Below are 27,176 nucleotides of genomic sequence, written 5' to 3' on the forward strand. Positions count from 1 at the left end.
CCACATTAACTGCTACTGGTACTGGTACTGGTCCTGGTACTGACATAATAAGTACTCAACAAATACATGCTGAGTTGACTCTAATTTGATTACATCAAATCTGTGAGAATCTGGTTCACAGCCTACCTCTCCATGCCAAGTCAATTCAGTGCCTCATGAAATGATAAGTAGATAACAACTCATAATTAACTTGAATTCAACCTCTACTATATATACCCTGGTGGCGTAGTGGTTAAGTGCTATGGCTGCTAATTAAAAGGTCAGCAGTTTGAATCCACCAAGTATTCCTTGGAAACTCTGTGGGGCAGTACTACTCTTCCCTACAGGGTTGCTATGAGTCAGAATTGACTAGACAGCAACGGGCTATATATACTTCAGTCTATGAGTCTGAATTGACTCGATGGAAATGGGTTTGGTTTTTGGTTTTATACTTTGGTTCTGGTGTTTGGCTGCTAATAAATGGGTTGGTGGTTCAAATCCTCCATGAGAGGAAAGACCTGGCAATCTGTTCCCATAAAGATTACAGTCTAGAAAGCCCTGTTGGGCAGTTCTACTCCATCATATAGGGTCTCTATGAGTTGGAATCAACTTGACAGCATGCAACAACATACTTCAGAATTATATTGTCATGACAAAACCTGATCTTTTTAACAATCATTTAGAATATTTCAGCACTATAGCACCTCCTAATATTGCTGTTATCTCTCTAAATTCCTGCATATTAACATAGCCAACCATTCAGCAAACTTTTAAGGATTTACTAATGCTAGGAGAAGTAGTAAGCAGGGAGGATACAAAGATGAAGAACTACCCTGGCCACTTTCAGGGGTCTCACCATCTAGTGGGGAAAAAAATCCATTTCAATCCAATGAGATATGAACCAGGTGCCATGGGGGCAGAGTGAAGGGGTACCTTGCTGAGGAATTCAGTGTACCCCTTCATAATCAGCCCAGCCCTCTGTTTCCCACCTATACCCATCCCCATCCCATGTGCTGTTATTACAGTATCAAGGGAAATTGGTACCTCTCCACAATAACAGCATCTACAGCCCCATCTGCCCCTTCACTCTTTTCACTTAACTCAGTTCCTCCAATTACAGAAAAAAAATAGAGGCCACCAGGCATGTATTCCTGAACTTCTAATATCCTGGAAATGTATCTGTCACAGTGTGCACTCTTCTTATTTCCTTCTCTTGGGTCCCTCCACCTTTTGAAAGCTAATCACCGAGCTTTGAAAGAGCACTCTTTCCTGCTTCCTTGGGGTCCTGGCTGCAATAAGAACCCTCCATCCCAGTTATCCAAGCCAGAAACCAGTCATTTGTGATACTGGCCCTTATAACTTCCCACTGAATCAATTATAATGTTTTCTTAAATTTCTTTCTTTCAAAAGATTTCCCTTTATCTCCTATAGAATAACATAAGTAATGGAAATCAGATCATGTTACATCTCTCCTTAGCATATTTGAATGACTTTCTATTGCCTTTAGATTGGCATTCAAAACTTTTCACCATCTGGCTCCTGCCTACCTACCCAGCCTTCTTTCTAATTGCTTCCCTTTTCAAAAACAAAGTCCCAGGAACCCATAAACTGCTAATTCCTTAGACACACCATGATCTTTCACATCCTCAGTTTGTTAAAGCTTTTTCTTCTGAAGCATCCTAGATCTTCCCTCTCCTTCACTCTTCATGTCTCTTGATCAACAAGTCTTACTAATCCTCTCTCTTAAATAGCTCTTTAAAATGCCCCTTCTCTATCAGGCTAAACTTTATTTGCCCTCTAAATTTTCACTGTAATTGTTATTCCCTGGTACCGTTTCTTACAAAGGCTAGCTTAGGTGACTCTTCTTGTATTCTCGAAGCACTTATTTCACAAGGGGTACCTTCAGCGTGGTTTTATTGCTTATTTGTCAGGCTGTGGGCTCCTTGAGGGCAGTGGTGACCTTTCCTATCTATAATCCCAGTGCCTCCCATTATGTCTGGAACATAATAAACATTCAGATTGTTGCAGAGTGGATGATGAGATAAAATTAGAGACAAAGAATGGAAAGAAATGGGGAGATGTGGTCCTTCTTCCTTGCTGTTTGGTACTGACTGACTTTTGGGTTCCTTAGTTTCTGTTTTCTCTTAAGAAGTACAAAAGACAGATATTTACTAGAGTCCTATCCACTTTCTCCCTGACTTCCACAGAAGAGTATGTGTGTGTGTGTGTCTGACACTGATTGTTGAATAATACTTAACTCACATATATGAAGAACTGGGGGAAAGAGAGGCTAACTGTACGTAATTGAGACAGACTTGACAATTTTGTGTATTCAGTTTGATAATTTCAGGTTAAAATAACTAAACCATTTATCACCTGATGCCACTTGTCTTTATTTCCCTTAAATTCTAGAGATTTTCTCTGGTCGTCGAAAAAATTTTTCCATTCAGCCAGAATTCTTGAATCCTGCATCTTGCAACTTCACCTGCTCCAACTTCTACCCTTTCAAAACCCTGCTCTCCTTTTGAGAGTTTTTCACCTTGTACCGTTTCCTGACTTTGCTTTCTTTTGGCCATTGTTTTAATTACAATGCCTTTCTACCATTTTCCCTCACAGACTTTATATATAAAGCTGTATTTCTTTGTATTACCCTTTTTAGATATTCAAAAAACATGTTTACTTTTTAAGCACACATTGTAGTGGTATTAGCTAATTATTTTTTAATGTTCATGCCCTAATATTCACGTTTTAAACTCAAACACTTCTGCCTCAGGGACCCCTTCTAAATTCAGGCTACCTCTTTGGGAAAGGACATGATACTCAAGAGAAAAGGACTTTCCTTTTTCCTTTTTACTCAATAGAGTATAATTCTACATATAGTGTGAAAAAAAAGAGTCAAGACCAATGTTCATAAAGAAGGAAGGACCAGGACCACCTTCTACCCCAGAGAATTGAATCAAAGCTTTAGTAGGCAGGGAATTCAACCCCTCAAAGTCCCTAGGGCTTGACATTATCAGTACCTGGCACATGCAGACTGGCAATACAATGCGTATGCTCATGGACCACCTCTGAGAAGGAGGGACAACATGCAACCATGGCCCAGTCACCCCCTGTCTTTCTTATCTCCAGAAATACCATGAGAACATTATATGGGTGGATCCTCAGTTAAAACGTCTAATTGTGGGTGGATACTAATAGGAACCCTAGTGGTACAGTGGTTAAGCACTTGGCTGCTAAAGGCAAGATTGGTGGTTGGAACCCACAAGCTGTTCCAAAGGAGAAAGATGTGGCAGTGTGCTTCCATAAAGATTTGCAGCCTTGGAAACCCTAGGTGGCAGTTCTACTCTGTCCTATAGGGTCACTATGAGTTGTGATCAACTCGATGGCAATGGGCTTGGTTTTTCAGTTTATATTCTAGTTTCTACAAGGGAGACCCTAGGTGGTGCAGTTAACATGCTTGGTTGCTGGATGAAAGGTTGGAAACTCGAGCCCACCTGGAGGAATCTAGGAAAAAAGGTTTGACAAATCTACTTCTGAAAAATCAGCCATTGAAAACCCTATGGAGCACAGCTCTACTCTGACACACATGGGGTCACCATGAGCCTAAATTGGCTTGATGGCAGCTGTCTTTTGGTTTTCTCTCTCTCTCTCTCTCTCTTTTTTTTTTTTTTCTTTTTAGTTTCTACGGGAGATATTCATATGCCTTCAGGGGGTCATTTTTACCAAAATAACCGAAGAGAAATGGAAATTTTATTATAGTTCACTCACTACGGTCTATGTTTTTCCACAAACTATTCCAGAATTTAATTTTCAGGTATTTTTACCACCTGGAAAACACAAGGTCTTTTAGTATTAAGAATAAATGTGTCCTCTCAACTTTGATTCCTTCTTCCTCTCATCTTTGATATGCTGGTTACGTCTTTGCCACCTGAGTGAATCCATGTGAGCTAGAGGCTACTGTGTGGATGTGGAGCAGCAGCTGGTCTGCTCAATGAGCTGATTCGGATCATTCTGTAGGGCACTATGCACTTATGTTGCATTCAGAGAATGTAGACTTTGTTTTTTAAAGGCATTTTTGTGTTTTTCCATACGTTTTTCTTTGAGAAACTTGAAAAGACAATGCAGAGCTGCTGAAAAACTGTGGGAACATGACAGATTGTCCTGTACAAATGTGCCATTTCCTTCCTCCCATGTTCTCACCTTCTGAAAAATAGAATTTTTTTTTCATTGTGGTTTTTGTACTTGGTTTAAAGAGTTACCCTAAAGGGCTATCATTTATGGTGGCCTCACAGCCGAATGCTTACAGTAACCACTATTCTTACAGGCCATATCCTGCCATTGATTTTTACATAGAATTCCCCATTGATTTCAATAGGGAGTTTTTCCCTTAGATCGATGGCAGGATATAGCTGGTGACATTAAGCATAGATAAAAGGCCTTTGAGTTAACTGTCAACAGAACTAAAATTTAGATGTAAACTCGTTTAACAGAAATTGGCTTTCACAGGTTCATCAGAAAGGAAAGCATTTTAAAATGCTTTTTTTTACTCCTTAAGGTCAACACAAATGAGATTTCTTACTCCTGAATCATTATGTACTCAGATTTGTCTTTTTACTTTTTATGTTTATCAAAATCACATCCTAGTTCTCATAGATTTAAAGATTTTTTTTAAAGATGTGGTTTATCTAATAAGGAATGAAGATGGGAACATATACAATTCTAGCACAAAGCAGGGAGAAAAGAGAGAGAAGAGAAAGAGAAAAGATTGTTTTAAACTCTGGGATATTAAGAAAGATATCTCTCTATAAGGTGTCTATAGGATCTCAAGTAATGGGAGTTAAAAAAAAATCTTTTTAATTAACCATCGAATTTTTCAATACTATGTTATGCCATACTTTTTTTTGGCCCTATGCATATATTGGTATTACATATATTCCAAGCCAAAAGCCGGAAAACACCTACCAAAAGAATGGGTTATTAGCAGGATAAACATACCTCCCAGTTTTCCTGGGGAAGTCCAGTTTGCACCTGAGGACCCAGAGTAATTATTAAGAGCATCCTCTATAGCTCTCAAAAGTGACCGTGTTCAAAAGTGACCGTGTTTAGACCACATCACACTGTTGTCAATGCTGATGGCAAGGTCCATCCTACTTGAGGCAAGTCAGCGACAAAATGGAAAAGGGAGATGTGGTAATCCTTGATGGGGAGCTGGGCTTTAACTCCAAGGTTAAGCTGAGCAAACAATGCTTGGTATATGTGACACCCAAAGCTACCTGAGGCAATAGAGAAGGGCACGCACCTAAGCTTCATGATCTAGGCCTCTTGCCATTCTTTTTCTCTCCTTCTCTTTATTTATTTATTTTTTTCTATTTATCTCTTTTCTTTCCTCCCTTACTTTTTTCCATCGTAAGGTCACCAGTTGCTGGATGGTCATTGTTTAAGTTAACAGCTCTGTTGGCCTACCCAAGAGCATTCAGAATCTCTTCCTGATTGTGGGAAAGCTACCTTACGATCTGCCAGCTGGTCGGTCAACAAATGTTTACTGAACAACTGCTTTGAGCAGCGTGCTAGGTCCTGGGGATATAGTGGTGAAAAGTCAAAAGGAGTTATATAGTTTACGTTTTTGTATTTTTACATTGATTCATTATGTAAGACAGGTACCATATAGATATGATTTCAAATTTGCTGACAAATTAGTGATTGCAACCACAAAACATTGTCTTGAAGCTTTCATCATTCTGAACAACTTAGGTTATAGCCAGTAACTCAGAAGCATCTTTCTAATTAGTGAGGGATCATTTAGGATTTATTCATGTATATTTGAAATCTACATTAACCAAATTCAAACTTGTTTAATGAGCAATCATTAAATTTTGATATAAGCAGACTTCCCAAAGCTATTCCTATTTTAGCAAAGAAATTGTGTGGGGAAAATGAATATAACAGAGTAGTTTTCTTCACTGGACATGAGAACATCTGATTGACAAAAAAAATTCTCCGAGGCTAATGGGGGCTCTAGTGGCACACTGGTTAAGAGCTTGACTGCTAACCAAAAGGTCAGCAGTTCAAACCCACCAACTGTTCCCTGGAAACCCTGTGGGGCAGCTCTCCTCTGACTATAGGGTCGCTATGAGTCAGAATCGACTGGATGACAATGAGTTTGTTTTTGTGTGTGGGTTTTTGGTGTGCGGCTAACGTTTAGAAGTGGTTTTGTAGTGTTGGGTTATTGTGCGGCTAACGTTTAGAAGTGGTTTTGTAGTGTCGGGTTATTTCTCTATTTTCCTCCGTCTTAGACACTCGGCGCCTCTGTGATAAAAACATCACACGTGTGTGTGTGCTGGGTGTGTGTGTGTGTGTGTGGAGTTTATTCTGCCTTTTTATAACTCAGGAGTGATTAGGTTGAAGATCCGCCCAACACTAGTATGAAATCATTAACGTAACGGAAGAGAAACCTTATTTCCAAAACAGAGTCATATTTACAGGTACAGAGGTTAGGATTTCAACACATATTTTGGGGAGACACAACTTCAATCCATAACACCAAGTAATGAATCTCAGATTTTGCACCGGATAAGCTGTTTGTATTGACATTCTGGAAAGGAAATCTTAAGTTTGGGGAGGCCTCTATGGCCACGAACGCAAGCAAACTCATAGCTAATACATTTCCAACATCGGGCTTCCAGAGCCTTCTATTAGCAAAAGGGCAGCTTACATAAAGCTCGAAATTATTTGACAGGAAACTGAATTCTGAAGCTCTTCCATCTCATTACACTTGTCATCTCTACCCCCCAATTCCCTCTTTCACTGGACCCAAGTGTAGCCTTTGGATTTAGCCTTATTTGTAAGCAGCAGGATTCACAAAAACCTGTGTGAATGACAAAGGAAGAGCACAGTGGAGGGTGAAGCTTTAATTAATGTGAAGCTAACAGGATGCGCAAACTGTCAATTTCTTCCTGGTGCACGGGAGGCAGGGGCTGACCCGTCAGGCCTGACCTAAGGGCAGTTTGTAATCTCAATAAAGCAATCATCATGCAAAAGACTGGTAGATCAGTGAAGATGTATGGAAAATGATCACTCTTTTCTTAAGGACTGCCCTCTGGGTGAAGAGTGAGGAAAATATGCTCATTTCCCCCAATTCTTTCTGCTCCAGAGAAAATCATGACACAAGATTAGAAACCCAGAGGGTAGGAATTGCTTCTTCCCCAGAAAACCCATTCCATTTCTCTCCCAGCCACCCTGCTTCCTGCTGGAGGCCTGAGTGGGACAGTCGCCTTCTCACCTCCTGACTAAGATGTTCAATCCCTTTCTTGATCTCTCTGGCTCGGAAAATCTCTTTAGTCACATCCAGAAGCTGTCCTCAGCTCAATTCGTTCTCAGTCCATAAGATAGCAGGTCTTAGAACATAAAGTAAATAATTCTATTGTAGTTATGTACCTGGATGCAGAAGAAAGTTGTTGGGGATGGAGGGAGGTTATCAATTTCTTTCTCTCCTTAGAGTCCTCTGTCTTCACCCCTTAGCTCTAGTCTTTACTTTTGTGTACGCATGCACACACACACACACACACACACACACACTCAATGGAAATTAGAAAAGGTTATCTGGAGTTTTGCACTTGTTGCCACTTGCTGCCTGTAGTTCGTTTATGTACATCATTTATAGCCGTGATAGTCATTAGCGCTTCTAGCAAATTTTTCTGGCTTTGCATCTGAGCACATGGTAGGATGGCAATTTCTCACCCTCTTAAAGTTGGGTGTGGCCATGTGATTTGCTTTGGCCATTAAAGGGGGTGACAGTGACATGTGTCATTCCCAGGTGGAAGCTTTAAGAGCCAACATGCAATTTTCCACTCTCTTTTGTTCCTCTGCCCACACTGACCAGCAATTTCTTAGCTAGTGGTTATTCTGTCAGACTGGGTCATAGAGATACCACAATGCAGAAAAGAAAATGGACAAGTGCATGAATAGGAAATACACCTTTTTTTGTTTTTTAAATACTGAGATTTGGGAGTTGGTTGTCACCAGAGTTTAACCCAGCCTCTATGGCTGATACCATCACCCATCTGGGAGTTTGTCATACTGTGGTGGCTTGCGAGTTTCTACAATGCTGGGAACTATGCCATTGGTATTTTCAAACACTGGCAGGCACACCCATGCTGGACAATTTTCAGCAGAGCTTCAAGACTAAGACAGACAAGGAAGAAAGGCCTGTTCTTCTACCTCTAAAAATAATCCATTAAAAACCCATATTCACAATGGAATATTGCCCAGTATAGTGCTGAAAGATGAGCCCTCTAGGATGAAAGGCTCTACACAACAGTTCCATCAATGAACTCAGACTTACCAAGGATCTTGAAGATGGCGCAGGACTGGGCAATGTTTTATTCTGTTATATATAAGGTCACCATGAATTGGAAATGACGTGATGGCAATAAAAACATCAAAAATGGCTAATATGCTAACCTTGAATACCTCACGGACTTATAAGGAATTGGTGTATTTAAAGACAGCCCCATGGACCAACACTTTATCTTTTCCTTTTCTCTGAACAACAAGGATGGAAGTATTTGTCATGATAGACCCAACATGGATTCCTGCTGGTTCTCATACCAACAAATACTTTGCAAAGGCTGCCTGAAGCCCTCGATATCAGAACTGGTCTGTGTACAGCTGCAAAGAAATAAGGTCACCTTAAAAGCCCATACCTTTTGTTTTTGAAACCAGCTCTCAGTCTTTATCCCTTTCCCACCTGAACTTAATCTCTCATGAATTCAGATAAGACAGCTAGCCCATCAGTCATTAATAAAGACATAGGGCAGCCCATCCATTTGGAGAAATACACACTTAGTCATCCATTTCTCCACCTAACTGTTCATCGGCTCCTACTTCCAGGAATTGTTTCTGTTGAGAACAGCAGTTATTCATTCTCCATTTCCCCAAATCTCCCTTGGTGAGCCATCTCTCAATTCATAATAGGGCAATTTTAAATGCAAACCTTCTCAGAGGAGCGGGTTGTCTTTGAGCCCATTCCGCTGCTGCCTTGGTGTCTTCCACACACCCCTCTACTGGGCCTGCCCTGTCAGCAGCATCTGCCACTGGCTTAGGATTCTCCCCTTCCATCAGCACACATTTAACAAGGGTAGAATATCCAAATGCAGCTCTCTGCAAACTTTAGATTTATTAACCTGAAGTTAAAAAAAAAAAAAAAATTCACTTGGTGATATGACAATCTACTCTCCCCAACAGCTGAGAGAAAAGACACTTAAAAAACTTATAAGTATAGTGACACTGAAAATATCGAAACATAGGATTTACATGATAATGGGTAACAGATTTCCATTTTTCACCACTCTACATGCAAATGATTATAGAGCCATATAATCATTCGCACAGCAAAAACAAATCATATTTAGATTAACGCAAGTTCAAAAAATTGAGGGAAATCTTTGGCTCATTTCCAAAACAAAGGCAGCAAAAGACACCAGAATATACCCTAGATACTGGTTTCTAGATTTTCATCCCAGGGCAAAGCCCTCTTTGCTAAAACAACCTGTAAAGCAGGCGAGATCAATGTTCTGGAGACATTTTAGTTTAGGAAAATGACACCTCCCACCCCTTCTTTATGTTTCCCAAAGACTCTAGACCTTTATCTTACATACTGTTGGCACTGCTTTGGGACTTGCCCAAACCCTTTTAGACTGTGTGTTCCTTAAGGAGAGGGACCATGTCTGATTTCACTGCTGTATTCTTGGTAGCAATAAACAAGTCAGTCTTGGAAGAAATACAACCACAATGTTCCCTAGAAGAAAGGATGAGAGATTTCTACTCACTTACTTTGGACACATAATCAAGAAAGGCCAATCGCTAGAGAAGGCATCATATTTGGTCAAAGAGAGGGTCAGCAACAATGAGAGAAACCCTCCATGAGATGGATTGACACAGTAGCTGCAGCAATGGGCTCAAAAATACCAATGATCATGAAGATGATGCATGTCTTAGTCATCTAGTGCTGCTATAACAGAAATGCCACAACTGGATGGCTTTAACAAAGAGAAATTTAATTCTTCACAGTAAAGTAGGCTAAAAGTCCAAATTCAAGGCCTCAGCTCCAGGGGAAGACTCTCTTTCTCTGCCAGCCTTCACATTAATCTTCCTCCAGACTAGAAGCTTCTCCACCCACAGGGACCCTGGACCCAAAGGACACGCTCTGCTCCTGGTGCTGCTTTTTTGGCAGTATGAGGTCCCCCCTCTCTGCTTGCTTTCCTTTCCTTTTATCTTTTGTGAGATAAAAGGTGGTGCAGGCCACACTCCAGGGGAACTCCCTTTACATGAGATCAGGGACCTTAGCAAGTGACCTTACCAAGGTTGTTACAATCCCACCCTAATCCTCTTTAACATAAAATTACAGTCAGAAAATGGAGGACAACCACACAATACTGGGAATCATGGCCTAATCAAGGTGACACATTTTGGGGAAACACAATTCAATCCACGACAATACAGGACCAGGCAACGTTTGGTTCTGTAACACACGCGGTAGCTATGAGTCGGAGATGACTCAACAGCAACTCTGAACACCAACAATCGTTGACAGTGAGCATCACGCCCGGCACAGAGCAGATACTCAATAAATATTGAACGTTTAGGGCTTTTTAATGATGCCACTTTTGAGCATCCCAGATTTTCCTCCTAACCGGGACAGGCGTGGGGGAAGGCCTGGTGTTCACTAATTGAGCTCCTTTCACAGGAAGAAAAGCATCAGGAATGGAGAAGAAGAAGCCTTTACCATTCCTGAGGCTTATCAAAATTGGAGGAGGGGAGGAGAGTCAGGAGAAAGGCCTATCTGCTAATCATCTTAAATGTCTGTAATTCTAGTTTAAGACCTTCATTCCTTTATCTTAAGCTTTGCACTCTACTCTATGCAAACATTTCATTCTATATTTTGCAGATTAGGATCTGAAACACACAGATGTGCACACATGCATGTTCAAGCACGCTGACACACAAGCACACCCCTTATCAAAATCTTCCCATCGGACTTAGAAAAACTCAAATTCTTTGTTATAACTGATGAGGCCCTCATGATCATGGACCACATGATCATGGACCACAGAGCCCAACTCTCTGCCCTCACCCCCTAAGGTCCTTCCCCCTCCACCTTGCTTTGCTTCCTACTTCCCCACACCCACCACTTGCTCATTCTGTTCCAGAGACATAGGCCTTCTTTCCACTCTAGGCTCACACCAAGCACGTTCCCAGTTCAAGGCCTTTACACCGTGACATTCTCTCTGCCTGGGACACTCTTCCACTGGAATTTTCCATGGCTCATGACTTCCCAGCACTCAGATCCTTCTTCAAATGTTGCTTCCTCAAAAGGGCCTGTCCAAGCCACCCATCTTCTTTCATCCTATTACTTTCAATTCCTTTATCCTCTCTATTTTCTCCCTGACACTTAACATGATCTGCAATCACCTCATTTATTTATTAATTTTTTAATCTGTTCCTGTTTATTGTTTGTGTTTCCCCATTAGAATGAAAGCTCAATAAGGGCCAGGACTCTATCCCAGCACTCACAAGTACTCCACAGACACTTGGTGAGTGAGTGAATGAGTGTGTTAGGCTGGGTTCTCTAGAGAAGCAAAATCATTGAAGCATCTAGAGAGAGAGAGTTTTATATCAAGGAAATGGCTCACATGGTTGTAGAGGCTGGAAAGTCCCAAGTCCATGAATTAGGATGGAGGCTTATCCTGACTCATGTAGCTGCAGGGGCCGGTGAACCCAAGATCAGCAGGTCAGACAGCAGCCCTCTGGCTCCCAGGCTGTGAGGCCAACAAATCCCAGACAGCAGGCCACTGGCTCACAGACCGTGGAGGTTGATGAATTCCAATATCAACAAGTAAGCTGCTAGGTCAAGTTCCAAGAACTGGAAGTCAGATGAACAGGAGCCAGTTGCAGGATCCAGAGCAAGCAAAAGCCCAAACTCCTGGCCAGAAAGTCCTCCTATATTGGATGCAGGTCGTACCACCAAGGAAACTCCCTTTCAATTGGCTGGCAGCAGATCCCATCATGGAAGTGATCACATCATATCAGATCTCATCCTGGAAGTGATTACATCATTATATGACTGCCAAACAACTCGTAGCTCCCAAACAACTAAGAATCATGGCCCAGCTAAGGTGACGCGCAATGTCAATGATCACAGTGAGTGAGTGAGTGAACCACAGGCTCCCAGGGGTAAGTGACTTGCTCAGAGCCGTAAGTCCTGGGTCTTTTGCTGCCTCTTTCTGGGTTCTTGCTCTAACACCATGATGTAGACAAATGGGAGTTTTAGGTCACTTCCTCTTTAGTTCAAGAGAACGAAAATTCCTTTTTGAGTGCCTTCTGGGTTAGTCACATGGAACACATGGGAGCCACTTCAAGAATAACCGTGTCCTGGTTTAGCCTTGAATTCAAGCCACGCAGTGCCTCCCGGGACACAGGCTATGGAGCCTCAACATGACATCTTTTTATCAAGAAGCTCATCAATCTCAAACACAGTGAATTTTGGCAGGAACTGCAGAAGAGAGAGCCTCTAAAATCTGTATTTCGGGATGGAGAAGAAAGTAAATAAAATGCAAAGTAAGTATTTAAATGATACAACATTGTAAACTTCAGCAAAGACAGAGAAACCACACTAGGGTTCTTAAGAAGGCCAGGATTTTAGAAAAGAGATACAAGACCTACATTTTTAACAGGAAAGCAAGTTTAGTCTTAGCAGTAAAGATGTATTTACCAAGTGCACAAATTTCTGGAGCAGAAGTGTGAGAAATGACCCCAGAAACCCAGACAGCAAGTGGCTATTCTGAACACAAAAATAAAACTGCATCCCAGCAATGCCAAAACCACCAGATGCTAGAGTAAAAATTCAGTAAACTGAATACTTGTTCTATATAATACCAAACGTCCAACTGTCACAATTTTTTTCACAGGTCTGACTACCGGTTTGATTTAGTATGACATAGCGTAATGAGAAGTTAGGGTTGTAGCCAGGACTTCTGGGCTGCCACATAAAGAACCAATACAGCTGCTCTTTGAAGTTCTACCTTGAGCTGGCTAAGGATCAGGGAAGGCTTGCTGTTTCCATTACCTGCCATGACTGCCACAGGAAGGTCACATGAATAACACCAAAATAGTTGTTCAATTACTGGGAGAATTGTGGATCTGCTGAAAAATCAAGCTCAACAGAAGGCATGATAGCAGTCATTCTTACTAAATACGAATGTGTTCCATCCCTAAGCAAACTGACAGTCTGATTTTGGGTTCATGATATGTGACTAAGGGAGGAGGTGGGATCTCTAACATTCATATAATTGGAAGATGTTAATGAAAGAAACAAATTTTATTTGGCTTAATAGTGCACTTTCCAAAAACAAAATACACTTCTATGTGAGGCAACAGTGCCTGATTTTTTTAAATATACCAGCAGTGACTGATATTGTTGTTAGTAGCCATCAAGCTGGCTCCAACTCACAATGATCTTACATAGAACAGAACAAAACTTTGACTGGTCCTGAACCTCCTTTCACAGTCACTGAAATGTTGAACCTGTTGTTGCAGCTATTGTGTTAGTCCATCACATTGGGGGTTTCCCTCATTTCCACTGACCCTCTACTTTACCAGACATAACATCCTTTTCCAGTGATCGGTCTTTCCTGATGACGAGTCAAAAGTAAGCAAGAGGTAGCCTCGCCATCTTTGCTCCTAAGGAGCATTCTGGCTGGGAGATCGTAAAATGAATTACTGAAAAATTGTGGGAGATACTACCTCATGTTCCTTCTAACTCAGAGAAACTGCATAAATATGAAGATTCATTTCAGTCTCAGAAGGATTCATGCATGCCGATATTTCACTGATAGATCAGAAACGAATAAAATTATAAATGATTAAAAAGGAATTTAATCATGAATAGAGCGCACAAAACAAGCAGCTCATACTCCAAAGCAAATGTCTTAGGAAATAAAAAGTGGTTGTCCTCACCTGCAGAGGTGGATCTGTCCTACCATGGCCAGTGTCACGGAGCACTTTGAGAGGGTGGCCATATGACAGTGTATCAGGAAATCAGGTCATCCTCCCCCTAACAGAAACATCGAAATAGTACTTCTTACAAGAGTTTATATCTTATTCCCCGGGCTCCAAATTGAGAAATAGGGGTCCTGGGTGGCAAGGAGAGAGTATATTGGAATCATCTCAGGAGGCTTGTCAAATTACGTCTGCCATTCCTAGGGGATTCAGATCCTTTTGTAGAAGATGGGGAGAGGAAGAGGAAGATGGTTGCTCAATTACCAGGAGAATTGTGGATTTGCTAAAAAAATCAAGAGCAACAGAGGGCATGAAATCAGTGATTACTAAATGTGAATGAGTTCCATCACTAAGCGAACTGGCAGTGTGATGTGGGGCTCATGAGATGAGACTGAGGGAGGAGATGGATCTCAAGGATTCATATAATTAGAAGACCTTAGGAAGAGAAATGTATTGCATTTGACTCAATAGTGCCCAGGCCTGGGGAGTTTGAAAGAAGCTCCCTTGGTGATTCTGATAGTCTTACATGTCTGAGTATCACTGCATATGATGTAGAAGAAAAAGAACTTGCCTTCTTTTCCCACCTACCATGGTTCATGTTTTTTTTCTCCAAAGTTGATTTCACTTCTCGTATGGCCTGATTTTTTTGGTTTCTTTTTTTGCTCATGGTAAGCTGTTATGAAAACCACAGCAAGAAACTTTGCTCTCAAAAAGTAAAAAAGTTTTGTTCTGTTTTGTTTCAGTTTCAAAAACTAATTTGTGATAATAACAATCTTTCACATCTTGTAAGTTTGGGGAAAAATTCCAAATTATATGATTGCCAAAAAAATGTGGTAAATTCCCTTTTGTTTTGCTGCACAAATATGAATGTACCCCAACCAGACCTCCCATGTTTAGGGACTTTCTTCCAACCCCTTGACTTTTTAAGATTATGAAACATGCTCTGGGTACAGCTCCCCTAAGTATCCACACCCTCCCACTCCGTGAAAGAGACAGAACATCTGCTCCTGATCTCTCTGGGAAAGTATATTTAATTATTGGATGTTTTCTTTTTCAAAATGGTGCTAATGTTTTTTTCTTTTCTTTTCTTTTGAGCCTCTAGGGCAGAAACAAAATCATCCTTTCATAGTTTAAATCAGATAATAGCATCTGCATCAACAAAAATAACAACTGATAGCTTAAAACTGTGTCATCTTATTTGTTGAGATGCAAGAGTCAGTACCGGGGCACTGGCTCTCTCAGCATCCATGAAATGAACTTACCTCACGTAGTTCCCGAAGCAAAGGCATTCCAAAAATGGGGACAGCTCATGAGCAAAGGAAGGTTATGGAAGCTTGCAGTCTTGAGTACTCCACAATGATCAGCTACTGTTTTTCAATCTTAGCAGAATCTGTTGGAAAATTTTGTGTGTGTGTATGTGTGTGTGAGAGAGAGAGAAAGTTTGAGAGCAAGAGAGGTTGAGAGATTGAGAGAGAGATTGGAGGAGACAAGGAAATCAAACAAGTGAGGCTTCTTACTGAAAAAAATAACTATGCTCTCTACATCTCAGAATAAAAGTTTGATAAAACAAGAGGTAGGAAATTCCTTGGTATAAGTCTTACCAAAGACTGGTAGCATTGGTTCTTGGTTGGTGTTCAAATGTGAATGATGCTAAGTCCATCCTCCCTTAAAATTCTTATTCTTAAGGGAGGTTGGGCTTAGCATCATTCACATTTGAACACCAACCAAGAACCAATGGTACCAGTCTTTGTAAAAAATGTTTTGTAACTTTGTAATTTCTCTGGTTTTTTTTTTTTTTTAATTTCTCTGGTGTCTTATTTTTGTTAAATACTGTTTCTCTAAAAACAAACAAAATAAAAACGAGATTAAAATAAATTTGTTTTTGTTTTAGCCAGAGCAGGAAAGGAAAAAAAAAATAGGAAATATTTTTCAGTTTCAATTCAATTCAAAAAATATTTTGTGAACCACTTCTAAGGCAGAAAGTATAACTGCCCTCATGGAATGGACATTATTGAAGAGACATGCAATCAAAGGCATCTGTAGTCCAGTTTGAACCGGAGGGGCAAATCAGGGAAAGCTTTCTAGAACGTGACGTCTGCACACGGTTCCCAATCTTGGCTGCTCTTCAGAATTTCCAGGGAAGCCTTTGAAACTACGCGTTCCAGAGTCTCTCTCCAGATCTTTTGAATCAAAATATCTAAGGGAGGATCTCATATTTAAAAGCTTTCCCAGGTGAAACCCATGCAGCTGGTTTGACACTGGTCTCTGGAAGGGAAGACAAATGAAGGACATGTAAGAACTTTGACATGAGAGAGGGCGCATTGGAGGGAGAACTGAAAAACAGTTGGGTGTGACTAGAACTAGAGTGCAATGTGGGAATTGTTGGCTGGAGATAAGCAGAAGCCAAATCATGAAGGGTCTTGTGCATAATGTTAAGGACTTGCACTTTGTTCCAAGGAAAATACAGATGGAAGAATGGGAGGTAGCAACGGAAAAGGAGCAGAAAAAACATCTTGAGTGCTGTGGGAATAAAGATGAGAGAGTATTAGGGAGCCGTACCAGAACCAAGCTCCCCTCCAGGGGTTTTAAACAATCAAGGCCCAATTCCTTTGCCCTTGTTTCATTGTCTATTTCCTCCCCTTCATTTTTGCCTATATCCCATCTAATTCCCCCTTGGAAATGGAGATGAGGTAGAAATACATATGTTGTATATGATCTCAGGTGATACATCCCCACTCCTTCACATGCATAAACAGAAATGCACTCCACCTTCGCCAAAGCAGAAAGCCACGCAGATTATAGCCTTTTGACCATACCTTTCTCAGGCTGCCCTGTATGCCTTCTTTGTCCACGTAAGGCTGCTTTTGATGCTCATTTAACTGATTTAATTTGTACATAAAGATCGAGATTTGTTTGAGCCCTTTCCCTCTGGCAATGGGGCTAGATGTATGTCCCTAACACACTGAAGTATGGATTACCTCTCAACATACAGAACACAAAAATCCTCACAACTGAACCAATAATCACCATCATGTTAAATGGAGAAAAGATTGAAATTATCAAGGATTTCATTTCACTTGGATCAACAATCAGTGCCCATGGAAGCAGCAGTCAAGAAGTCAATGTTGGAAAAAAAAAAAAAAAAACAGTGTTGAAAAACAAAGATGTCACTTTGGGGACTAAGGTGCGCCTGACTCAAGCCATGGTATTTTCAATTACCTCATATGCATGCGAAAGCTGGACAATAAAAAGGAAGACCAAGGAAGAATTGATGCATTTGAATTATGGTGTTGGCAAAGAAAATTCAACTTATCATGGACTGCCGGAAGAACAAACAAATTTATCTAGGAGATGTACACCAGAATGCTCCTTAGAAGCAAGGACAGCGAGATTTTATTTCACATAGTTTGGACAGGTTATCAGCAGGGAGCAGGCCCTGGAGAAGGACATCATTCTTGGTAAAGTAGAGGGTCAGCAAAAAAGAGGAAGACCTTGGATGAGATGGATTGACACAGTGGCTACAACAGTGGGTTCAAACATACTTACTCTTGTGTGGATGGTGGAAGACCAAACAACGATTCATTCTGTTATACACAGGGTCACTACGGTTCAGAACTGATTTGACAACACCTAACAACAACAACACATTGAATGATAGTAAACATACTGTCCTTCCTGTTTATGACCATGACCTTTGGTGACAAAACTTCCTGGCTTCATTAGAGAATCATGATGCAATAATGTATAGCTCTAAATGATGGCAAAGGTAAAGAACAGTTATTTAACAGGAAGAAAGGTGGAGTCTTTTACCTTGACTCTTCCATGTGTACAGGTTGATTTAACTACCACTCACATTTTCTGCCCCTGGAGGTATACTGGCAGACATTTGAGCCACTTTAGTATGTTCTCGCATCCTGGTGGATACTGGTGCAACTGCCTAAAACACCAGAAAGTTGATCTGTGCCACATTTGAATGTTGAGAGCCATTCATATGAGGGGTCGCTTCCCAAAGGAGTGATTGTGTGAAATTTTTGTGTGTTTTGGCTTCTGTACAGTGAGATAAGGCTTGCAAGTATGTTTACTATTTCCTTTGGATTATTGGGAAAGAACGATTACTGACATTCAGAAATATTCAAGTAAATGAGTTATTTTGGGGTGAAAATAGCTTGTGATGCAGTTTCTGAGCCATGGTACCGATATGTACCACATGTGTGATGTGCTTCATGGAATATGGGACAGATACAGCCCACCTGCATTAGTTACCTCCCTGATGGCATCTTTTATAAAGTGCTCACCTCCCTGATAACACTTTTTATATACTTCCTGGGCCATGGAACTGCTATGCGCCACATTTGTGATCTATTTCGTGGAACATGGTACCAATATGGCCCACTTTCAATTGGCACTCCATTTTTTCACATAATAGAAAACTAACAACAAATGATGATTCAGCATCCATTCCATTAGTGAAAAAAGGCGCATCACCAAAAAATTCCAAGGAAGAAAGTAATAATTAATCCTTGAAAGGGTTGTTACAGCCATCCTTGTTTCTCTGTTAAAGTTGTATCAATGTTCTCTCAACTAGAAAAAGTGGAAATCAGAAACAGGCATCAGTGGGAAGACTTAATAAAAACATTTAGCGGTAATAGGTCAAGAGATGGATCTTCGAAAACCACAAATTTCTCCCCAAGCCTGTGTTTAAGTGAATACACTTGAACTAATAGGAAGTGAGGTTGCCATAAGCAGAGAAACTAGATAAGTGACAGAAGTGATGTATTTTGAAAAATAACCTCTCAATAACAAATTTTATGATCTTTGTGAGTAACTGTGTATAAAACTAACTCTACTGGAGGCTGACTTAAACACATACCCTCTCCATCCATAAAATCAGCCTTTGTATGTTTCTGCAAAGAGAGTTGGGGAGCCAAGACAAGGAGGAGAATAATCAAAGAATGACTGAACCAAAATTCTATTTTCTACTCTGGGTCTCACCCAAACCATTTCAACCCTAAATCAAAAGATAAATGATCCAAGAGTCTCCATTAATGCCTCTCTCTCCTCTACTCAGAAATATTTGCTCTTAATGTTATATCGAAGCAGTACTCAAGTACTGAAAACTTCTAATAAAGTTCATTACTGAACTCTAGAAATTAATTTTGGTGAAAGAATACTTCAATATAACAGGTGTCAATACTAAGGAATGTGTAGAAGTGTCTTTGCTTTAGATACTTGTTTTGGAAAAAATCCTTAAATGTGAATTGAGTTACTATTTTAATGCTGTAGTTTAATTTGTTAAACAGAGCCAAAATCCAGATTAAAAGAAAAGCCATTTAAAATACAAATCTAAAAGTTGAGCTCATAAATGAGCTCACCTAAAAAAAAAAGAGAAATCCTAGGAAACGCAAGCATCACAGTTTTAAGCTATTCTTCCCAAAAGAGAAAAGAAAAATGGAGCAACAAGCAGAAAAAAGAGAAATGTAAGGGAAATAAAGAAACCGGAATACTCTGTTATCCATGGGCGGGTAGCTTTTCTGTGTCTCACACTTTAGATGAACCCAACTTCTGAATGTATAAGTGAGATGGGGTAATAACTCTTTCCTTAGGTGTTTGATATAGTCTAAAGCTTGTGAATATGGATGGATTCAGAAACATCTGTCTTCCACATCATACAACCGTGGCCTGCCTTGGGCTAAAGGCTTGGGTGGAACTAATAGCTCTAGTGATGCAAGCTGGTGCCTCCAGGGGAAGGAGGTAAGAACACAGAAATATTAATACAGCCATCAGAGAAGATAACTCTAAGCCAGCAGCTGATACTGTTTAGTCTCATTGACTTACAAGACTGGTTAAAGAATTGCTTGAGGAAAATGCTTGCAGGTATTGAAACCAGAATGCTCATGACCACTTCTAAGATTTCAGTTGACATGAGTTTGTGATTGAGAAGTCAGGAGGGCTCCTCTGAAGCTGGAGTTCAGCCACTCCAAGTCTGGTGCCAAATCCAAGCTGGGCATGAAAGCCAATTTTTATAGAGTCAAAGGCACCAGCAGTATATGAAGTTTTATAACCTGATTTCTACATGACCCTTGCCGTTTAAATTTCCATCATGCTGAGAATGCAGAATGGAAGGTGCGGAGTGTGGGCAAGTCTAGACCTGCTTAGAACCCATGGGTTAAGAAGTGTATACTGGGTCATTACCTAGGCGTTAAACCCGAAAATTCAATATCAGATTCAGGGCTGCCCTTAAAGTTTATTAGTTGTCACAGAGGTGGGTGAGAGGGAGAAATGAGGACGTATTGCTTAAAGAGTATCAGTTTCTGTTAAGGGTGATTTAAAAAAAAAAAAAAAAAAAGGAATTTAGAAATTGTTAGTGGCGGTCGTTGCACTACATGGTGAACATAATTAATGTCACTGAACTGCACATGAAAAAGCGGTTGAAATGGCAAATATTTTGTTATGTATATTTCACCACAATAAAACTGTTTTAAAAATCATGGCTGATCTTAAAGAGATAACCCAAGTTGGTAGGAAGTCCTGACCAAGAAGAAGGCATGTGGCAACTGTCCCCTTCTCTATGATGTAATGGTTAAGCACTTGGCTGCTAACAGAAGGGTGGTGTTCAAACCCACCAGTTGCCCTTCAGGGGGAGAAGACCCGGTGATCTGCTCCCGTAAAGATTATAGCTTAGGAAACCCTATGGGGCAATTCTACTGTGTCCTATAAGGCACCTATGAGTTGGAATTGACTAGATAGCACACAACAACAACAACTAATTCTTCAGCGGTTATGGGACCTTGCAAAGTTTTCCTATGAAAATCAAAGACAGGACAGATACGTGTACGAGCCCTCCCCCACAATAAAAAAGTTGCTGCTGAGTCGATTCCTACTCAGGGCAACCTCAAGTGTGTCGGAGTAGAACTCTGCCCTGTAGGGTTTTCAATGACTGATTTTTTGAAAGTAGGTCACCAGGCTTTTCTTCTGAGGCATCTCTGGGTGAACGCGAACCTCCAAACTTTCGGTTAGCAGCTGGACGCCTCAACCACTTGCACCATCTGGAGATACAAGTTCCTCTAAGATCTCCTTAAAGCAAATATTCTGCAACATCAAGGCAATGATCCTTATTTTTTTAACATTAAAAACAAATTATGTAGATGCAGCCAGTAGAAAGGGGCCCTGGTGCTGCAGTGGTTAAAGTAATAGGCTGCTAACCAAAAGGTCGGTGGTTCAGACCCACCAGCTACTGCTGGGGAGAAAGATAGGGCAGCCTGCTTCCTTAAAGATTTACAGCCTTGGAAACCCTATGGGGCAGTTCTACTCTGTCCTATAGGGTCGCTAGGAGCCAGAATTGACTCAACAGCAATGGGTTTGGTTTCTGGTTGACCAATATAAAAAAATTCAACTTCATTAATGAGCAGCCCCAAAATAGTGTATATGATTATGTCAATAAACAAGGTTTTTTTTTCTTTTTTTTACTCAGCACTTAAAATACACTTAGAATTAGCACTGTGCTTTATAATTATTTTATTTCTAATTATTCAAAATCATCCACAGAGACATGGCATGATTTCTATGGTAATTTCATGGTCCTGACTTCAAAAAAGTCACATTATTTTCCCAGATTCACTCAGCAGCATGGATAACAAAATATCAGGACTGTTTATTTTGAGGCCTCTGCTTGGCAGATTATCCCCAGAGTCCAGAGGTGTGGTACGGTGACATTGAGTCATGGGACTTGGCTTGCGGCCCCAGCTCTCCCACCTGTTGGTCGGATGGCACTAGGCTAATTTGCAGTGACTCATACTTTTGACTTGCCTCTTTTCTATCCCCTCTAAAGCCATATTCTTTTAATTCTGTTCTTAAGTTCTTTAACTTTGTCATTAAACATTTTTATTGTATCTGTGTGAATCATGCTTTTATGAAATATTGATATGACAAATTATACAAGTTCAAGCAACCTAACCACTGTATAAATATGGTCTGAGAGGTAGAATACTGTAGTGATTAAAAGCATAGCCTGTGGAGTCAACTAGCTGGGTTCACATGCCATCTATAACATCTACTAGCTAGGTTATCTTGGGCAAGTTTCCTAACCTCTCTGTCTGAGGTTTTATAACGTATCTATCTTATAGCTTTCTAGTAAGAAAACAAGGCGTCTATCTATCTCATACAATGGAGCCCTGGTGGCCCAGTGATTAAGAGCTCAGCTGCAAACCAAAATGTGGGCAGTTCAAATTCACCAGCTGCTTCTTGGAAACCCTATGGGGCAGCTCTACTCTGTCCTACAGGGTTGCTATGAGTAGGGACCTACTCAACGGGCCCTAAACAACAACAACCACAACATCTCATACAGTAATTATATGACAGTTAAAAGTGATGGTTCATGTGAAGTTATTAAAAAAGAATGCATAATGCATAGTGTACCATTAGAAGTCTATTTTTATCAAATCATTATTTGTACATAATTTAAAAAGTAAACTGGTAATATAAAGTTTATCATGTATAACAAAATCTCTTTGCCTCTTTCTACTGAGTCTTCTGAGCAGCAGCTGTTTTCAACTTTTGAGCTGTTTCTTTTAATACTGGCTTTCATTTTTCTAAATAATATGATTAAATTTAGACTTGATATATCAATTCACTATTAAAACAACTGAGGATTTAACACTCTCTGGTGGCCTAGTTGTGTAGTGGTTAAGAGTTCAGCTGCTAACCAAAAGTCAGCAGCTCAAATCCACCAACTGATTCTTGGAATCCCTATGGGGCACTTCTACTCTGTCCTATAGGGTCACTATGAGTGGGAATCTACCCAATGGCACCAGGTTTGATTTTTTGTTTTGATGGTGCAGTGGTTAATAGCTTGGCTGCTAACCAAAATGTTGGCAGTTCAAATCCACCAGCTGCTCCTTGGAAACACTACAGGGCCATGCTACTCTATCATATAGGATCTATGAGTCAGAATCAATTCAAAAGCAAAGGGTTTAGGTTTTGGCCTTTTCTATTCCAATACACAAACACACACACCTCTCTCTCTCTCTCTTTTTATTCCCCATCTTCCTCTTCAGCCATCATCCTGGGAACTCCCTTTTCTTCTCTTTTGCTTTAGATCTACAGTTTCCTGATCTTCTTTCTCTTTATTTACTCCCTTGTTTTACTAGAATAAGCCTTCAGTAAATTCCACAGGAAAGGTGCATTTTGACTCTTGGCCATGTCTGAAAACATTCTCATTCTTGTTAGCTAATCTGTCTCCGTAAAGAATTGATAACACAACTTTTCCTTTCGGAGATTTGTTTTTTTTTTTTTTGTAATTGTACTTTAGGTGAAAGTTTACAGAGCTAATTATTTTCTCATTCAAGAATTCACACACAGATCCCTTTGTGATATTGGTTGCAATCCCCATGACCTGTCAACACTCTCCATTTCCCACCCCAGCTCCACGTTTCTACCCATCCATTTTTCTTGTTCCTTCCTGCCCCTTCCTGCCTTGTTGTCCCTGCCCTTGGGCAGGTGTTGCCAGTTTGGTCTAGAATACAAGACGGAACTAAGAAGCACATTACTCACTTGTGTCGTTGTTTGTTTTATAGACTTGTTTAATCTTTGGCTGAACAGTGAATCTTGGGAGGGACTTCAGTTCTGAGTTAGCAGGGTGTCCAGGGACCGTAGTCTCGGGATTTCTTCCAAGTCTTTGTCAGACCAAAAGTCTGGCCTTTTTTTTTTTTTTTTTTTTCCTTGATGAATTTGAATTTCGTTCTACATTTTCCTCCCACTATAAGCGGGCAAAAAAAAAAAAAAAAAATTTTTTTTTTTTATAAGCGGGGCCCTTTATTGTGATTCCTGTCAGAGTGGCCAGTGGTGGTAGCCGGGCACCATCCAATTATCCTGGGCTCAGGCTGGTGGAAGCTGTGGTACCTGTGACTCACTAGTCCTTTGGACTAATATTTCCGTCATTTAGTTTTCTTCACCCTCCTTTGCTCCAGACGGGATGGGACTAGTACATGTATCTTAGATGGCCATTGCCAAGCTTTCTAGACCCCAGACACCACTCACTAAAGTTGGATGTAGAACATTTTCTTTATAAACTATGTTATGCCAATTGACCTAGATGACCCCCGCAATCATGGTCCCCAGCCCTCAGCACTAGTAACTCAGTCTCTCCAGGAAGCTTGTATGACTTTTCCTTGGTCAAGTTCTGCTGACTTCCCCTATATTGTGTACTGTCTTTCCCTTCAACAAACTTATCTACTATCTAGTTAGTGATTTCCCCTCCTGAACCCTTCCCTCCTTCATAACCATCAAAGTTTTTTTTTTTTTTCCTCTGCATGTAACTTTTTCTTGGGTTTTTACAGTAGTGGTCTCATACACTATTTGTCTTTTTGTGATTGACTTATTTCACTCAGCATAATGCCCTCTGGATGTTTCAAGGATTCATTATTGTTCTTTATCCTTGTGCAGTATTTCATTATCTCTCTCTCTATGTATACCATGATATGTTTATCTATTCATCTATTCATCTGTTAATGGGCACTTAGGTTGTTTCCATCTTTTAGCCATTGTGAACAATGCTGCAATGAATATGGGTGTGCATATGTCTATTGGTGTGCCAGCTCATATTTCTCTAGGATATATTTCTAGGCATGGGATTGCTGGATAGTGCGGTATTTCTAATTTCAGCATTTTAAGGAGGCACCATATTTTTTTTCATAGTGGTTGTACCATTTTACATTCCCACCAGCAGTGCATAAGTTTTCCAGTCTCCCTACAACCTCTCCAACATTTGTTATTTTCATTTTTTTTTGATTAGTGCCAGTAATGTTGTGGTAAGATGGTACCTCAATATACTTTCGATTTACATTTCTCTAATGGCTAATAATCATGAGACTTTCCTCATGTGTCTGTTAGCCACTTGAATGTCTTCTTTGGTGAAGCATTTCTTTATATCCTTTGTCCATTTTTTGATTGGATTATTTGTCTTATTGTTGTTGAGGTGTTGAAATATTCTGTAGATTTTAGATTAGACCCTCGTGGGGTATGTCTCAGCCAAACTTTTTTCCCTGTCTGTAGATTCTCTTTTTACTCTTTTGGTGAAGTCTTTTGATGAGCACTGAGTGTTTAATTTTTAGGCGTTACCAGTTATCTAGTTTATCTTCTGGTGTCTGTGCATTGTTAGTTATGGTTTGTGTAATATTTATGCCATAAGTTAGATCCCCTAGCATTGTCCCTATTTTTTCTTCCATGATCTTTATTGTTTTAGGTTTTACTTTTAGGTCTGTGATGCATTTTCAGTTAATTATAGTGTATGGTATAAAGTATGTGTCCTGTTTCAGTGTTTTGCAGATGGACATCCAGTTTTGCCAGCACCATTTGTTAAAAAAGACTGTCTTTTCCCCGCTTAATGGACTTTGGGTCTTTGTCAAAGATCAGCTGACCATAGGTGGATGGATTTACATCTGGGTTCTTGATTCTGTTCCATTGGTCTATCTGTCTGTTGTCATACCACTACCAGGCTGTTTTGATGACAGTGGCTATATAGTAGGTTCTGAGATCAAGATCAAGTAGTGTGAGGCCTCCTGCTTTGTCATTCTTTTTCAAGAATTCTTCGCTTATGCTGGCCTCTTTCCTTTCCATATAAAGTTCGCGATTAGTTTTTTCATCTCGTTAAAGAATGCCGTTGCTTTAGGATTGCGATCGCATTACATCTGTAGATTGCTCTGGGTAGAATTAACATATCCACGGTTTAGCCTTCCGATCCATGAGCATGGTGTGTTTTTCATTTATATAGGTCTCTTTTGGCCTCTAGCGGTAGTGTTTTGTAGTTTTATTTGTATAGATCTGTTACATCTCTGTTTAGATTTATTCCTAATTATTTTATTTTTTTAGAGGCTATTATAAATGGTATTGTTTTCCTGATTTCCTTTTCAGATTTCTCTCTTTTTGGTGTCTCTAGCCTAGCGGTACAGCATTGCCCTTCAGGATGGGTGAAAGTGGCATAAGAGGCTAGGTGGGAGGGAGAAAGAATAGGAAGAATAGAAAAAGAAAAAAATGGCAAGGTGGGAACCAACTGGTGGGGGTGGGGTGGACCCAGGTGACAGCAAGCCAGTCTCTCTCTAGCCAAGTGGTGAGGCATGGCCCATTGGGATAGGGTAGAGGTGGGATACACAGCAGAAGGATAAGGCACGGGAAAGTGTGTTTCTCTGGTTACTGGGGGCTCTATCTCTTGTTGGCAGCTCCAGGAAGTTGCCTTCCTGTACTCCTTTTCTGGGTCGTTGCTGGCTGTGCTCCAAGATAGCAATGCTGTGCCGAGTTAGCTAGCAGAGGACCTCCACTTTGTAGCTCTGCTCGTTTTCTGTTCTCTGTCAATTTCTTCTTCCACTCAGTGCTTGATCTAGTTCTTTATGTTTTTATTTGATGCTTAAGGTTCTAATAGTGATGTTTTTATCTGTTTTACTTAGTTTTTCAGGTCTTTGCTGCAAAGGAATGGAATGGTGCATCTGTCTATAGCGCCATGTTGGCTCCACCTCCTTCTTTAAGAATTTTAAATGTATTGCTACATTAGTTTTATACTTTCCAATGTTTCTACTAATAAGTCTGGTCCCATTCTAAAACTGTATTTTTCGGTTTTAATTTGCAAAAGCTGCTAGAGTCTTCTCTTTTTTCTTGTTGTTCTGACATTTCATAATTTGCCTTTGTGATTTTTAATTTTTTTGTTTGTTTTTCTTTTGTTTTTAATTCATTATTCCAATACTTCTTGTAAGATCTCATGTCCTTTAGTTTGAGGAAATTTTCTTGAATTATATCTTTGATAATTTCTTCCCTTCCTTTCTCTTTTGCTTTCCTTCTGGAATTCTTGTTAATTAGATTTATTTTTATTTTTTTAGATATCTTACCTACTAGATTCAGCCCAGTCCTTTTTGTCTTTTTCTCATATTTTCTGAGCAGTTTTCAATTTTATCTTTTTGTCTTTCTGTTAAATATTTTACCTTGGTTTTCCTATTTTTAATTTCTGTAATAGCTCTGTCTAGTCTTCCCGTTGTATTTTTTTCTTATTTTATATATTCAATATCTTGTTTTTCTGAAGACAACCAACCATTGGAAGGGTTTTTTGTTGTTGTTGTTGTTGTTTTAATATATTGGTATTTGTATATTTTTTTAAATGT

General features: G+C 40.1%; 1 long non-coding RNA gene across 1 annotated transcript; it reads right to left on the reverse strand.

The window, feature by feature from the left end:
- Positions 1-4,795: 4,795 nt before the first annotated feature.
- On the reverse strand, positions 4,796-15,709 carry LOC126074856 (uncharacterized). The gene is made up of 4 exons (XR_007517030.1): positions 15,636-15,709; positions 15,297-15,424; positions 13,993-14,089; positions 4,796-12,554 (listed from the first exon to the last, which is right to left on the reverse strand). It is a non-coding gene; the product is annotated as an uncharacterized LOC126074856 (long non-coding RNA).
- Positions 15,710-27,176: the final 11,467 nt, after the last annotated feature.

The sequence above is a fragment of the Elephas maximus genome, chromosome 4, assembly GCF_024166365.1.
Source record: "Elephas maximus indicus isolate mEleMax1 chromosome 4, mEleMax1 primary haplotype, whole genome shotgun sequence".
Classification (NCBI taxonomy): Eukaryota; Metazoa; Chordata; class Mammalia; order Proboscidea; family Elephantidae; genus Elephas; species Elephas maximus.